The following is a 12,419-nucleotide window of genomic DNA, read 5'->3' as shown; positions in this document are numbered from 1 at the left end:
ACTCCTACTTCTTGTGCTTGAAAACAATTGCCTGGGATATCAAGTGACCATTTCTCTGAGATTGATTAGTGGTGACTGGCTGGAGCATTGTGTTGAAATTGATTAGTGATGTCTTCTACGGATACAAGAGTAGGAGCAGCACTGTGTGTGCTCTTCATTTGCCAACCCTGCTGAGACAATCAGAATCACTCCCCTGGTACAGGAGAGAGGTAGCATAAGCCTGAGATGCCTAGGGGATGAGGATAGCAGCAGCATCCTGTCCTGGATCCAACAGAGCAGAAAATCCATGATACAAAGGGAGCATCTGTTGTCTATTAATGCCTCTGAAGCCTAGAAGGGAATCTTTTTCCCTTAGAGTTTTGCTCACACAAAGGAAGTGCTTTATTTTTTTTTGTATTTATTTAATTTACTTTTCATTTTTGGCTGCATCAGGTCTCAGATGCAGCACGTGGGATCTTCAGTCTGGCTTAGTTGCAGCTCGCGGGCTCCTCTCTAGCTCTGATGCACTGGCTCCATAACTCGTGGGCTCAGTAGTTTGCGGCACACAGGCTTAGTTGGCCCGCGGTATATGGGATGTTAGTTCCCCAACCAGAGATCAAACCCGTGTCCCCTGCCTTGGAAGGTGGATTTGCAACCACAGGACCACCCAGGAAGGCCCAGGAAGTGCTTTAAAAACAAGTGATTCACTTTAGGAGCTCTATTGACACAGTTAAATTGCCAAATTCTTATTTCCATAAAAGCAAGCAAAACTACAAAGCAATAAGTCTAGCCCCATTTCCCAACTCTTTATTTTGAAAATTTGTCATCCTATAGAAAATTTAAAATAATAGAGTAATGGGCACCTAGGTTCATCTAGATTTATCAGTCATTAACACTTTGCCACATTTGCTTACCTGTATTTTGTTTTTTGCTGAACTATGTGAAAACAATTTGAAATATTTCATTCCTGAATACTTCAGCATACATTTCCTAATAACAAGTACATTCTCCAACATATTCCATGTGTAATAACACCATTATCACAGCCAAGATCTTCAACATTATACAATAATGTTACCTTATATGTGGCCCATATTAACATCCTCTTAGCAACTCCAGTGATATATTTTTAGTAATATCTCAGTGATACCACTTTTCTTTGTTTAATCCAGAATTCAACCAAGGGTCATGTATTTCACTTAGATGTCGTATCCCTTTAGTTTCTTTTAACCTAGAACAGCCCCACTGCCTTGTTTTAATGTTCATGTCACTGACACTTTTTCAGAGTCCAGGCTAGTCATCTTGCAGAAGGACTTCATCTTTTGAAAGAGGCACAGCCCTTCAGAAGGGCTTTAGCATTTCCAATTCTCTGTCATATAAAGGACTCCTCCCCACCTTCTGTCTGCAATTATGAGATTTCAGTAAGCATCCTATGCATTGCTGAGTTCATTCTGATTCTTCAGTAAAGGGTGGATTCGAGGCATCTATCTTTTCTCTACAGGCTCCCCTCATTAAACATGGTTACCAACCACAAGGCAAGTTCCATTCAAAGTCAAGTCAAGGTCATCTGGCTGGCTACCACCTACCCAAAGAGGAGAGAAGGAGCACCTAGTTTGGGGGCTGTTGATACCATTTTGATGCCTTTCGAAAATAACCTTCTTGCTACTTTATTAATTCCAATGATGTTTCATAACAGGTGACAACTTTGCCCTTTAATTGTTGAGAGATCTTAATTTTGCACTGCTGTTTGCTGTTCAAAATGATTTATCTCGGTTCATAAACACTTGTATCTCAGGGACTTCCTGTACGGTTAGAAAAGTAAATTCATGAGCTGTGCGATACACACACACACACACAAACACATACAGACACACACACACCTCTAATTAAAGCAGTATCCCTGACATCAGACGGTTCATACCACCTTCACCATGTTAGGCAAAATCTGTAATCACTTACTTAATATTTTTCCTTAAAGCAACTGCTTTTCTTACCTCAATAAATAAATAACGTTTCCAACAAGATCTTTTGTCACTATTAATGAAAAACTGGTGTAATAATTACCACAACCAGCCATAAAAAATAAATACCATGAAAATCTAGCTCCTGGGGTCCACAGAAGGCTCTGCACCTGAGGACTGTTCTGTCTTGTTTCAATGGAAGATCAGGGACTTCCCTGGTGGTGCAGTGGATAGGAATCCACCTACCAGTGCAGAGAACATGGGTTTGATCCCTGGTCCAGGACAATTCCACATGCCGCAGAGCAGGTAGGCCACTGCACCACAGCTACCAAGCCTGCGCTCTAGAACCTGCAAGCCACAACCACTGACCTGCCCGTCACAACTGCTGAAGCCCGCGAGTTCTAGGGTGCACGCACCGCAGCGACTGAGCCCGAGTGCCGCCAACACTGAAGCCCAGGCACCGAGAGCCTGTGCTCCGCAACCAGGGAAGCCACCACAGTGAGAAACCCAGCAGCTCAAGGAGGAGTGGTCCCCACTCGCCACAACTGGAGAAGAGCCCACACATCGCAAGGGAGACCCGATGCAGCCAAACATAAAGAACCAAATAATTTTTAAAATTTAAAAAAAAAGGAAGATCAGTAACAAAAACAGATGATGCCAGACCAAGACTTCTGGCTTTGAATAATCAGAGGAATGAGAGGAAATTTGAAGAGAAGTAATTTTCCACAACAAGATTTGAAGTTATAAAATGTCAAGTCTAGAGACCACTTAGAGTGACCTTTCATGCCCAAAGAATGGCACAGACTCTTCATAGCAACATTATTTACAATAGCCAAGACATGGACGCAACCTGAGTGTTGACAGGCATTATACTGATATATGTAATGGGATACTACTCAGCCATAAAAAAGAATGAAATAATGCCATTTACAGCAACACAGGTGGATCTAGAGATGATCAGACTAGGTGAAGCTAAGTCAGAGAAAGACAAATAGCATATAACTTATATGTGGGATCTAAAGCATGATGGAATTCACTGGCCGTCCAATGGTTAGGATCCAGTGCTTTCATTGCCAAGGGCACAGGTTCAATCCATGGCTGGGGAACCAAGATCCCACAAGCCATGGGGCACAGCCAAAAAATATATGTACATGTATATGTATATATATGTGTGTGTGTGTGCGCGTGTATAAAGACACAAATTAATTTATCTATGCAATAAACCCACAGACATAGAGAACAGACTTTGTGGTTGCCTAGGAAGAGGGAGGTGGTGGAGGGATAGATTGGGAGTTTGGGATTAGCAGATGCAAGCTATTATATATAGGATGGACAAATAACAGGGAACTATATTTAATATCCTGTGATAAATCCTGATGGAAAAGAGTGTGAAAAATAATATCCATATATATGTAAATTGAATCACTGTGTTGTACAGCAGAAATTAACAAAACATTGTCAATCAACTGTCCTTGAATAAAATAAAATTTTTTTTAAAAAAGGAAAAGTATACCATCCAAATAGGGTATTTTATTAGTTTCTGTGGCTGCTGTAACAAAGTACCAGAAAGTGGGCAGCTTAATACCACAGAAATGTATTCTCTCACTGTTCTGGAGGCCAGAAGCCCAAGGTCACGGTGTCACCAGGCTGGTCCCCTCCGAGGGCAGTAAGGAGGAATCTGCTCCACGCTTGTCCCTCCGCATGTGGGGACAGCCACAATGTCAGCGGTCCTCGGCTGGGGGGTGTAGATGTATCACTCCAGTGGTTACTGAGTCCAAATTCACTCTGCTCATGACACAACAAGCCAGGAAATCAGGAGATGAAGTGTTGAGGCAAGGATTAGCGACTTTATTCAGAAAGCTGGGCATCCTCGGAGATGGAGGACTAGACTTCTAGAGCACCATCTTCTTGGGGTCTGGAGGCCAGTGTCTTTTATAGAACAGAGAGGGAGAGGAGGTGAGGAAGTAAAGTAAAATGAAAAAACGGCCTTAAGTCTTGCAAACTCTCTTCTGGCTTGGCCAGCCTTAGGGAGGTTATGTGTTTGTTCCTTCTTTCCACCATTCACAGGTGGACAGGGTCACAGAAGGTCTTCCTGTGAGCTAAACAAAGACACTTTAACTTTCAGAGGACGCAGGGTTCCCCGAGGCAGGCCATTACATATGCTTATGGCTATAGACAGCATCCTTTCCATGATTATAATAACAAAAGCAATGGCAAGCAAAGGTTAACGTAAAAAAAATAAGATCCAATGTGGAGTCAGATTCTGTTCCTCCCTGTTTCACTCTTTTCCTCCATCCTCACAAGGTGTTCTCTCTCACCTGTTATCTTCTCCTCTTTCAAATCCACCAGTTGTTGGATTGGGGCCAACCGGATCATCCAGGGTGATCTCATCTTGAGATCTTAATTCAATTGCACCTGCAAAGAACCTTTTTCCAAATAAGGTCCGGCTCAGTGGTCCACATCTTGGGGGTGTGGGTGGGGGGAGCTGTGAATCAACACACAGCAGGTTTCCAACACCATTACCCCCAGGCAGGAGCAACTCGCATCCCACACGAGGGACAACTGCTGACATTTACAAAGTGTTTACCACGTGGCAGGCACTGTGCAGAATGATTGCCACCCATTAGCTCACTTATCCCCCTCGTAGTGTGTTCCACTTCAGCCTAGAAAAATGTGGCTGTCATTTCCCCAGCCCGTAAGTGCCCGCCAAACAATGACATGGGAGTTAATAAGGAGAGCCATCCGAAAGGGGACGCCACCCCTGCTCCTCGGCGATCCATTCTCCTTTGATGATCCGTAATTTGACCACATTAAACAAGGTAAGCAATAGAAAATGAGCCATCACTTTTATATCTTCTCCAAGGCTTTCATTCTCCTGGGGAAGAGGTTTCAGAATTCGTGGAGTTGGCCCATGCCCATGCCAGGGGACGAGAACAAACAAATTTTTTTAAATTCCAAGCTTGGGGATTTTCAACAACTCTTGGAGTCACGTGGAAATAATAGTAGTATTCCTTGCAGAGTATTCTTTTTTTTTTAAGACTTATTTTATTTTTATTTATTTGGCTGCACCTGGTCTCAGTTGCATCACCAAGGATCATCAGTCTTCATTGGGGCAGGCCAGATCTTATACTTCCAGCATGTGAACTCTTAGTTGCAGGATGTGGGATCTAGTTCCCCAATGAAGGATCCAACCTGGGCCCCCTGCATTGAGAGAGTGAAGTCTTAGCCACTGGATCATCAGAAGTCCCCATGAAGTTCTCTCATCAGCACTTTATGCGCTTACTCAGGATGAGGTGGTTGGAAAGCATCACCAATTCAATGGACATGAACTTGTGCAAACTCAGGGAGATGGTGTGGGACAGGGAATTCTGGCGTGCTGCAGTTCATGGGGTTGCAAAGAGTCTGACACGACCCAGTGACTGAACAAGAGCACTTGTTCAATTCAATACTGTGACAACCTTGTAGGGTAGATACTAAACTTACTCCCCATTTTACAGATGAGGAAGCTGAGGCTCAGTGAGAGTAAGCAACTTCCTAGAGGTTTAGAGCTAGTAAAGAGCAGAGCTGGGATTTAAACCCAGGAATTCTGGCTGCAGGAACTTGTCTGCCCCACTGGGCGGTTCCACAGCAGCGTACCAGGGAAGTTCTGAGCCGTTAAGCTAGGAAGAAGTCACCAAAAGTCAAAATTTACTCTTAGTAATTTAGTAACTTTAGTCTATAAAGCAGTGGTTTTGTGAACACAACCATAAAGAGGCATTTCTGAAGTTTAAGCTAAACCATGATTTTGTGTCCCCGCCCCCGGCGACAGTTGGCAATGTGTGGAGAACAGTTCGGTTGTCATTGTTGGAGGGTGGGGGGAGACGTCACTGGCATCAAGTGGGAAGAGAGCAGGGATACTGCTCAGCATTCAACAGTAAGGATGACCCTGAGGCCAGAGGTAGATGCCCACCTCCACCCCCATGGTAAACCTACCAGAGATTCATTCCCTGTGGACCGAAATTCCAAGATGAGAATAACAGGACAATTAAAACAGCAGGCTGGGCCCTGCCCAGGCCACGTATTTCTCATTCCCAAAGTCAGGAGAACTCCCCAACCACACGTGCACAGAAAGGCTCCTTGGAGGTCAAAGGGGGAGTGATGTCAAGGGATGCTCTACCCACAGGCCTTTGCGGTAGAATCCATCTTGGTTAAGAGATTCGTGCACACATGTGGGAGGATCCTGAGCTATACCAAATATGGACTGTGAACCAGACAAATCAAAATGATTGGCCAAAGGAAACCGGAAGGAATGCCCCATAAAGGTAATTCAAACTACCATGAGAGTGTGACTCAGTGACTCTCTTTCTAAGTCTGCCCATGTATCTATCCAACATGTACTTGTACTCTCTTTTTTCTCTTAATAAATACTTGTTTCACTACTTTCCATCTTCGTGAGAATGCTTTTCTGCAAAGCCGAAGGGCCAGGGCCGTTGTCACTGACTGCTGGTCTAGGGGCTAGGATCTTGCACTCTCACCACCTCGACCCAGCCTCATATAATTGGGGGAGACTGTGAGCTGTAACAGAACAGGGGATACGCACACACAGTCCAGGGGCGGAGCGGTCAAGGAGCACCCCTGCCCACCTGACACCCGATTTGAGGCTGCACAACCTAGGAGAGCTGGGCAGACACAGGTCTCAGCTCCCAGGTGAGCAAATCCAGGGAGAACTGAGCACACCAAGACCCAGAGCTGAGAGAAAAGCCAGCGAGTGAACCAAATGCTGCTGGGAACTAAGAACACTGCTTGGGAACAGCTCTTGAGGACACATGATAGCAAATACCTGCAGGGACCTCAGCAGGCACAGTGCTGGGCACCTCATGTCTATCACTTGATTTAATCCTTGCAGCAGCCCCACGGGCTCAGTTCTACTACAAACCGTTTTTTCCAGCCCCTCCCCACAGCCTCCCACCGACAGACCATTTTGGGCGAGCTGCCAAAGTTCCCACTATGTGGTCACCACAGAGATAAATATTGAAAGTTCTGGTTCCCCAAGATTTTCCTTCCCAACATGCATCTCTGGTACCACCGAAAATATTTTGACATCTGCTGGTAGCCAGTTCTAACGAGTACCTTTTTTTTCTTCCTCCTGATGCTGCTGCTGCTAAGTCGCTTCAGTCGTGTCTGACTCTGTGCAACCCAATGGACGGAAGCCCACCAGGCTCCCCGTCCCTGGGATTCTCCAGGCAAGAACACTGGAGTGGGTTGCCATTTTCTTCTCCAATGCATGAAACTGAAAAGTGAAAGTGAAGTCACTCAGTCGTGTCTGACCCTCAATGACCCCATGGACTGCAGCCTTCGGCTCCTCCATCCATGGGATTTTCCAGGCGAGAGTACTGGAGTGGGGTGCCATTGCCTTCTTCCTCCTGCTCTACACTAAAATCAAGCATAAAGAGCAGATCTTGCTGGTTTGACCACAAAGGCAGTGGTATAAAATGGTTAGAGCACAGCGTCTAGACCAAACTGGGGCCAGAGTGTTAACCCCAGCTCTGCTGTGTGACCTTGGATAAGCAACTTTGCCTCTCTGTGCCTGGTTTCCCCACATGATATAGTGGAGGAAATTATTGTATTGTAGTGGGAATGAAATGACTTGATATAATAAAGCAGAGCTCAGCAAACCTTTTGGTAAAGGCCAGATAACTATGTTCAGTTTTGCACGCTGTTAGGTCTCTATCACAGCTAATCAATTCTACCACCATAGTGTGAAAGCATTTGCAGATAATATGTAAATGCAGGGGTGTGCCTATGTTCCAATAAAGCTTTATTGATAAAAACAAGCCAGGGGCCAGGATTTGGGTTATGGACCCACAGTCTGCTCATATCCCAACTGTACCTCTTACTAGCCCTGTGACCTGTTGCAAGTTACTTAACCTCTCTGATCCTTGACTTTCTCATCTGTAAACTAGAATGAATAGCAGCACCTACCTCCTAGGGCTAAAGGGAAGCTTAACAGAATACTGTTTGCAAATCACTTAGCACAGAAACTAGCACTTGGGAAAGATTTAGCAAAGATCAGCAGCTTTACTACTAATAAAAACTGCTGCCTCACACTACTTCCATAGCTAGGACATGAAAGCAACCTAGATGTCCATCAACAGATGAATGGATAAAGAAGCTGTGGTACATATATACAATGCAATATTACTCAGTCATAAAAAGGAATGCATTTGAGTCAGTTCTAATGAGGTGGATGAACCTAGAGCCTATTACACAGAGTGAAGTAAGTCAGAGAAAAACAAATATTGTATATTAACGCATATATGTGGAATCTAGAAAGATGGTGATGAACCTATTTGCAGGGCAGCAATGGAGACACAGACAATGAGAACAGACTTATGGACACAGAGAGGGGAGGAAGGAGAGGCTGGGATGTATGGAGAGAGTAACGTATACTCTAACATATGTATAACATGCGTATATATTTTAACATATGTAAAACAGATAGCCAGTGGGAATTTGCTGTGTGACTCAGGGAGGGGTGGGATGGGCTGGGAGGTGGAAGGGAGGCTCAAGAGGGAGGGGACAAATGTATCCCTATGGCTGGTTCATGTTGATGTTTGGCAAAAATCAACACAATATTGTAAAGCAATTATCCTTCAATTAAAAATAATTTTTTAAAAAACTGCTGGCTTTTTTCTGAAATCTTCAGGCAGAGTCAGCCCTGAGAGCCCCCGCCCATCCTCCAGCATGCACTGGGCTGCATTGTAATGACCTGCTTGTGTGCCTATTTGCTTCTCCACCACCCTCTAACCATGAGCTCCTGGAGCCTAGGGTGGCATAGCCTGGTACACAGTAGGTGCTCAATTAAACACTGCTAGAATGAATGACCGGAGAAGGCAATGGCACCCCAATCCAGTACTCTTGCCTGGAAAATCCCATGGACGGAGGAGCCTGGTAGGCTGCAGTTCATGGGGTCGCTAAGAGTCGGACACGACTGAGCGACTTCACTTTCACTTTTCACTTTCATGCATTGAAGAAGGAAATGGCAACCCACTCCAGTGTTCTTGCCTGGAGAATCCCAGGGACAGGGAGCCTGGTGGGCTGCCGTCTATGGGGTTGCACAGAGTCGGACACGACTGAAGCGACTTAGCAGCAGAATGAATGACTACCTAGACATCTTTCCTGAGTCACAAGCTAAACTGAACCTGAATATGAACTTTTCCCTCTGAAATAAACCCAGGAAAGGTCAGGTCAGATGAGATGAACTTATTGAATGGTCAGCCTTAGAATTTAAAAAAAAAAAAAAACACTACAGTTGCTGGGACCAGAGAGGAACAAAGATATGTTTGAAGTCACACAGCAAGTTCAAAGCAAAGGAAGAAGCAGAATTCAGTATGTTTACCTGGGCTTATCGCCTAATCACTATCTCCCTCTCCTTTCTGTATTTTTTCCCTTTCTCCTTTCTTCTCTCAGCTACCCCACAGACAAATGCTTCCTGCAGGTAGAATTTCACTGAGCCAGAGGTCCCTGCTGATCTGAAAAGGTGAGCCTGGATTTAAGGAGTTCTGTGTCTTCTCCATGGTGGACTCAGCCACTGTTGACTTCTTCCAGTTATGCCCTGCTCCGCCACAACTTGAAAATAGATTCACTCACTCAGGTGAAGTTCAGGGATCCAGGGCTGGGATGCTCACAGAACAGCAGCACAGGGCACATCATCAACCTCACTGGGAAGTGAGGATGCTCTGCCCAGGAGCCTCTGAAGGGACCCTAGCTCCTCACCAGATGCTCCCATCTCAATGTAGCCTCAGGATCCAGAACTTCCTCACTGTTGCTAAAACAACAGAGTCAAAGATCCATTCCGTGATGAAGGATGTAGCCACTTAATGAGCTCTTCAAAGACAGGATCTCATTTAAGCTTCGTAACAAGCCAAGGAGGTAGAAATTATCCCTATTGCAGAAACTGCCTCTTGGGGAACTTCCCTGGTGGTCCAGTGGTTAAGAATCTGTCTTGCAATGCAGGGAATGTCAGTTCAGCCCCTAGTTGGGGAGCTAAGTCGTTTCAGTCGTGTCCGACTCTTTTCGGACTGTAGCCCACCAGGCACCTCTGTCCATGGGATTCTCCAGGCAAGAATACTGGAGTGAATTGCCATGTCCTCCTCCAGGGTATCTTCCTGACCCAGGATTTGAACCCTCATCTCTTACATCACCTGCATTGGCAAGCGGGTTCTTTATTGCAAGGGCCACCTGGGAATCCTAAGATCCTACATGCCATAGGGCATCTAAGCCCATGATCCACAACTGCTGAGCCCAAGCACCACAGCAAAAAACCCCACATGATGTAATGAAGATCCCACATGCCACGACTAAGACCCAATGCAGCCAAATAAATAAATAAATTTTTTTTAAAAAAGTAAAGACAATTCTCTTTCCACTGCTTTCACAGCTGCTCAGCTATTTTCAATATTAAAAAGGTCCCCTAAGGAAAGACTTCACAATACCTGTCTCTGCAGTCAAGAAGCTCCCATAAAGTCACAGGTGGCCAACTGTCCTATGCTGGGTTCCTCAGGAGTAGTTCTTGAGACAATGAGGATTCTCCAGAGACCAGAACCAATAGGACACAGATATCACAAGGGATAGAGGCATAGAATTACGGAGATGGAGAAGTCCCACAATCTGCCATTGAGCTGGAAGCCCAGAAAGCCAGTTGTTCTTCAGTCTCAGTCATGTCCGACTCTTTGTGATCCCATAGACTGCAGGACACCAGGCTTCCCTGTCCTTCACCATCTCCCAGAGCTTACTCAATCTCAAGTCCATTTAGTCAATGGTGCCATCCAACCTCTGTTGCCCACTTCCCCTCCTGCCTTCAATCTTTCCCAGCATCAGGGTCTTTTCCAGAGAGTCAGTTCTTCACATCAGGTGACCAAAGTATTGGAGCTTCAGTATCAGCATGAGTACTTCCAATGAATATTCAGGCTTGATTTTATTTAGGATTGACTGGTTTGATCTCCTTGCAGTCCCAGGGACTCTCAAGAGTCTTCTCCAACACCACAGTGGTGGAGTGGAAAGGTCTGAGAGCCAGAGGGCTGATGCTGTACATTCCAGTCCAGGTCTGAAGGCCCAAGAACCAGGACAGGAATAGAGCAGTGTCCCAGCTCAACAGTCAGGGAGAGTGAATTCACCCTTCCTCTGCCTTTTGCTCTAGTCAGGCTCTCAGTGGAGTCACCCACACTGGGGAGGGCCATCCGCTTTGCAGAGTCCGCTGGTTTAAATGCTAATCCCTTCCGGAATCACCCTCACAGACACTCTCAGAAATAATGTTTTACCAGCTAGCTGGGAGACCAGTGACCCAGTCAAGTTGACATCAAAAATGAACCAACACACACACACTAAGGAGAAGTCAGAAAGACAGTGACACATATATGATATCGTGTATATATGGACTCTTTATGGTCCAACTCCCACATTTATACATGACTACTGGAAAAACCACAGTTTTGACTATACAGACCTTTGCCGGTAAAATAATGTGTCTGCTTTTTAATATGCTGTCTAGCTTTGTCATAGCTTTTCTATGACATTGGTTGGACCATAAAGAAGGCTGAGCATCAAAGAATTGTTGCTTTCAAACTGTGGTGCTGGAGAAGACTCCTAAGAGTCCCTTGGACATCAAGGAGATCAAACCAGTCAATCTCAAAGGAAATCAATCCTGAATATTCACTAGAAGGACTGATGCTGAAATACTTTGGCCACCAGATGTGAAGAGATGATTCATTGGAAAAGACCCTGATGCTGGGAAAGACTGAGGGCAGGAGGAGAAGAGGGCAAGAGAGGATGAGGTGAATGGATGGCATCACCAACTCAATGGACATGAATTTGAGCAAACTCCAGGAGACAGTGAAGGACAAGGAAGCCTGGCGGGCTGCAGTTCATGGGGCCCCAAAGAGTCGGATATGACTTAGCAACTGAAGAACAACAATATGTTGACTCTCAAATATGACACAAATAACCTATCTGCAAAACAGAAACACACTCACAGACATAGAGAACAGACTTGTGGTTGCCAAGGGGTGAGGGGTGATGGAATGGGAGTCTGGGATTAACAGATGCAAACTAATATAGATAGGATGAATAAACAACAAAGCCCTGCTGTATAGCACAGGTGCCAAGTCACTTCAGTCATGTCCGACTCTGTGCGACCTCATAGACGGCAGCCCACCAGGCTCCCCCATCCCTGGGATTCTCCAGGCAAGAACACTGGAGTGGGTTGCCATTTCCTTCTCCAATGCATGAAAGTGAGAAGTGAAAGTGAAGTTGCTCAGTCATGTCCGACTCTTAGCGACCCCATGGACTGCAGCCTACCAGGCTCCTCCGTCCATAGGATTTCCCAGGCAAGAGTACTGGAGTGGGGTGCCATTGCCTTCTCCGATAGCACAGGTACCTATATTCAATATCCTATTGCAAACCATAAAGGAAAAGAATATATGTATGTATAACTGAATCACT

Source organism: Bos indicus, chromosome 25 (assembly GCF_029378745.1).
Source record: "Bos indicus isolate NIAB-ARS_2022 breed Sahiwal x Tharparkar chromosome 25, NIAB-ARS_B.indTharparkar_mat_pri_1.0, whole genome shotgun sequence".
Taxonomy (NCBI): Eukaryota; Metazoa; Chordata; class Mammalia; order Artiodactyla; family Bovidae; genus Bos; species Bos indicus.
Note: the sequence above shows the minus strand (reverse complement) of the source record.